The 4,461-nt window shown below is 43.7% G+C and overlaps 2 long non-coding RNA genes across 2 annotated transcripts; one reads left to right on the plus strand and one right to left on the minus strand.

Annotated features, from left to right (window-relative positions):
* On the minus strand, positions 232 to 2,720 carry LOC110435758. The gene is made up of 2 exons (XR_002453619.1): positions 2,592 to 2,720; positions 232 to 1,027 (listed from the first exon to the last, which is right to left on the minus strand). It is a non-coding gene; the product is annotated as an uncharacterized LOC110435758 (long non-coding RNA).
* On the plus strand, positions 850 to 2,730 carry LOC110435759. The gene is made up of 3 exons (XR_002453620.1): positions 850 to 941; positions 1,034 to 1,097; positions 2,644 to 2,730. It is a non-coding gene; the product is annotated as an uncharacterized LOC110435759 (long non-coding RNA).

Raw genomic sequence — 4,461 nt, forward strand, 5'->3', positions numbered from 1 at the left:
TGTATTTGTATGTTTTGAAAAAAAAAAAGGAAACAGGTTGACTGCGCACTAGGCCATTCATCCGCGTTTCCAGTAGCAAGGTTGTTTTTTTCGTTTGTGCCTCATTGGCCTCTTACTGCTGGGCCTAGTTTGTGACTTTGTAAACTTTGTTTCTTCTCTTAATGAAATACGGGTGAATGACTCGATCGCAAAAAAAAAAAAAATGCACACTAGGGTCTATGCATCTAGAAGAAGAGACAAAAATACAACTCAAATCTTAGTAGTGAAGATCGTGTTCACAGCCTACGTGTGCACGTATCTATACTATAATAAAGGAGCGAACAAAATGGAAAACACTTGTCACCTAAAAGCAGTCTACCCACATACGATCTCCTCCCTTGGATATTATTTTAACGCGCCTGATTAGGTGTGGATTTGGTTAAACAACGTTTCCTTACTCCAGAAACGCGTGTTTCTGGGCAAATCGGCGACTCTGACACCGGCACTTTTCCTTATTATCCACCCGCGTACCCGCGTCCTCATGTTACCACCAGAAACCGCACTTCTTCACGTCGCTTCGTCCCCACGAGAACTCCTGCGAACAGCCGAACCTCATTGCTGGGTGGCTTCGCATCGCTGCGCCTCGCCGGCCTCGCGAGACTTCCAAGCGCAAACCGCGGGAACCTCCTAGACGTGGATCCATCGCGCGCTGCGTCTCGCCTCACGTACTTCCTGTTCGTCCACAGGCGGCTCGAGCGGCCCTGGACGGACGGGGCTGGATGCGCTGCCGCGGACGTTTCACTGCAGGACATCGAGGGAGAAGATATAGATACCTTCCCCGACACCGAGAGAAGGCTGAAGGAGGAGGGCCGACCAGAGTGGGAGAGCCGCTCACCCCTGGCCTGGCCCCTACGGAGCGTGCTTTTTATTGGTTACCAAGTGCCGGAAGAAGCGCACCAAAGGTCAGATCATGCATAACCTTTCGTAAGATTGGTTTTGGTTTTTTTTTTTTTTTATACACATAAACCTTCCAGCTTGCCGATCGATCCTGCAGAATCAAAATATTCTTCATTAACCAGATCGACCAATATAGCAGCAGCCAGCAGGCACTGAACGAGGTAAACAAATAGAATGGCTGTGTGGCTCATGGAGAAGCGTGGCCCTCTCCTTGGCCTTCCACGAATAATATATATATCTGGTGCAGAGGTATACTGCTATGCTGACGACGCAAATGAAAAGAGCATTTGTGATTCTCCGGTGAATAATTGTATTATTTTCTGTCTACCAACTGGAGTTCAAGACCTCACTAGATGTGTCAAAATACTCAGATTTAGAGATAGTACGTCCAATACATTCCTTATATATTTATAATATAAACCATTTATGTAAAATTACTACAGCACTTGAAAAGGCTGATTATCAGTCCAAAATATTTTCTAACCCTATGGCTCTGTGCTTTAGTTCATCCTCTACTTTTTTAAAAAAAATCAGTGAGAATCATTTAAATAACTCAGAATCATCAACAAACTGTTTAAATTTCTTTGATATCCGATAATGCATTGCAGCAGTGTAGTTATTTCCTTACTATGTCAAATTTCTCTCATCTATAGTGTTCTAGCCAACAATACAAAGTCTTAACTCATGCTATGTTATGTATAATAACATCCTATTGTCATGCCCAGAAGATTGTTTCAAAGAAGCCACATTGTCTTCCTTGATCTATGATTTATTTCAGATAAATCAATTTGGTAGACATGATTGCATATTTGCATCAGCTTCACAAGATTATTGACACTTGTGTGGCTGGTTTATTTTTAATGCACATGTTTACTAAATCCATGATCTGATGACCTTGGTTTCAAGCTGAAAATCACTATATTATATTTTTGTTACGCACGTGCGTGTCGCACGTGCATGTCTACTAGTCACTAGAAACACCTTCCAAAAATCCTATGGAAAAAAACATGAAGAAAAGAGCATGATCATGACACTAGTATACACGTGTGCTAACTTCCCGAAGTATCTAACTCCAAGTGTCTTCATGTGAATTTCCTGATTAGCTAAGCGGCCGGCCATAAGGTATATATAGTATTAACAACTTTTCAGTCCTTACAAAGTCACAGTTACAGTCAGGGTGCAGGATGGATGGAAGTTTACTAGGAATCGGTCATCTCATTTGTTTCCTATTGGTTCTTACATCATATTATCAGAATATATTGCATGATGGTATAGCACTATATTTCTTTACGATAATTTGACGTAGTCAAAGTTAAAAGAAGTTTGACTTCCAGATGTGCGCTTGTTTTGGGACTTCTGGGACAATTTGTTTTGTGTATTATCTTTTTGAACATAAAACTGGGAGCGTTTGTATTTGTAGTAATCATAAACACGGTTTCAAATTTCAAGCTTTGACCACAGCTCCCATACTTAACCAAGCTATCAATTAGTAAAGGTCAACTTGAAAGCACATTCTGGAGTACACCTTTCAGCTAGCTTTGTCCTTCTCATGCTCCCATATCATTAGGTTGGTCCATACTTAAGACAAGGTTAGGATTAGGATGAGATCTTGTATGCTAGTGCAACAAAAGATTTGTATCTGGAATCTTACATACCTGCGCTTCCAGTGCCACGGTCTAATGCTACTTCTTCTCTTTTCTTGTGCAGGGGACGTTTGCTTTAAATCAAAATGGCTGAGATGGCCAGTTCTGCCATTGTTGGGGAGGTAGTCAATCGAATATTTTCCGGTATCATCAACAAGCACAAGGGTGGATCAGATGGAGACAGTAGCAACATAGAGAGGCTGGAGATGGCGTGCATCAAACTCAATGCCACCATCGAGACTTCCAACCACTGGCAAATCACCGACATGGCACTGCTGCGCTGGAGAAAGAAGCTGAAGCGTGTTGCTGTTGAGTGCGATGATGAGCTTCGAAGATGCAAGCAGCGATGTCTTGAAGACAAAGAGACCAAAGAGAAGCTCAGGCAGTCCTCATTTCCCAGACGTGTAGCTCACAGCACCAAATCATTCTTATCCTCTCTTGTCAGTCACAGTGATAATGGTGAACCCTCAAGCAAGGCTGTCGTTAAAAGGTTCGAGAGGCTAGCAAATGGTGCTGGTGATTTCCTTAGATTGGTGCAGTTGGGTGGAACACCGCGACCATACAGTTTCCTTGCCCCCCTTGTCCGTCATCTCTTTGCAGGCAAATATGCACATTATCAAATGTTACAGCACCAGGGAAGTAAGGTCAAATGTTTCAGCATACGGCCTATGAGTTTTGAGGAGCGCGGGCTGGAGGCAAAGCTTTCATTCATCCATCAAGACCATGAGGCACCCAAGGAGAATTTTCGACTGTGGCTCATGCTGCGTCTTTCACACAGTACAGACGTCATTGGGATTACTGTCAAGTGTTTGCAGCTGCTCACACCTCACTTCAATTCTATCAGCGAGGTAGCCATCGGAGAGCTCACTCAGCTTCCTACGCAGGACTTTAAGTGGTCGCCTACGTACGATGAACCAGGTGACATGGAACACTGGAATCAAGTTCATGAAACTTTGACTCGATGGTTCCGTCCAGATCCATTCTGCTGCAAACAGCATGAGCTCCAAAAAATGTCCACAGTCTGTAGCAGCAGCAGCAGGAGCACAAATGCACCAGGGCTATCAGGCATATTCCCAGAACAAGTCATTGGAGTGTTTTTGCAGCGTCACATTTTACCATCTGAGCATGGGAAATTGCAGGGGTCCAAGATGACATGCCACAGTACATCTTTCCAAGAGAATGTCTTGCTTTTGAAGCTGGGAGTTCTCTTCATACCACATCACCCTTTGGAAGACATCAAGTTTGCTACTGAAACTGAGAGCTCTGCAATAGAAGCAATTGAGCAGTTGTTAGATGCAAATGTTCATCCGCATGAACTTGAAAGTCTCGTGCTACCCAAGGCGGTAGAATATCTTCACCATAATGCTAACTCGACGATGTATCGGATGTCTCAGAACTTTAAACATGGCAGTGCACACCTCTGTCTGCAGAAAACAAGCAAAGAGATGATTGAAGCACTGAGAGCTACGACACGGCAAGGCTGGAGGAACAATAGCAACGCCTTTACGACGTTTGAAGTAGAACGGGGAACTACAACTATGATCGATTTGGGAATGGGAGCGCTGAGTTTGGTGAGCTTTCTCCTCACGCTTGCCCTTGTGCGCACAGTCATGAATGTTCATGAGTGATCTGGATGAATAAAGAACAGTCCATTTGTCGGAGGTCTTGCTCAACAACACTAACACCATATTACCATCTCATCTGTTTCATGGATGACTGGCGAGATACCGGCCCTGTCCTGCTTTGCTTCAATAGTGTATATTTGGTGCCCCACAAACTACTCCAGGATCCTCAGCAGCTATGGCCAATTTGAATATGTATTACTATCCACTAGGTGTGTAGGTTATGTCGTAATAACCTTGTCTTGTCATGTGATTTTGTA

This window comes from Sorghum bicolor, chromosome 5 (assembly GCF_000003195.3).
Source record: "Sorghum bicolor cultivar BTx623 chromosome 5, Sorghum_bicolor_NCBIv3, whole genome shotgun sequence".
Lineage (NCBI taxonomy): Eukaryota > Viridiplantae > Streptophyta > Magnoliopsida > Poales > Poaceae > Sorghum > Sorghum bicolor.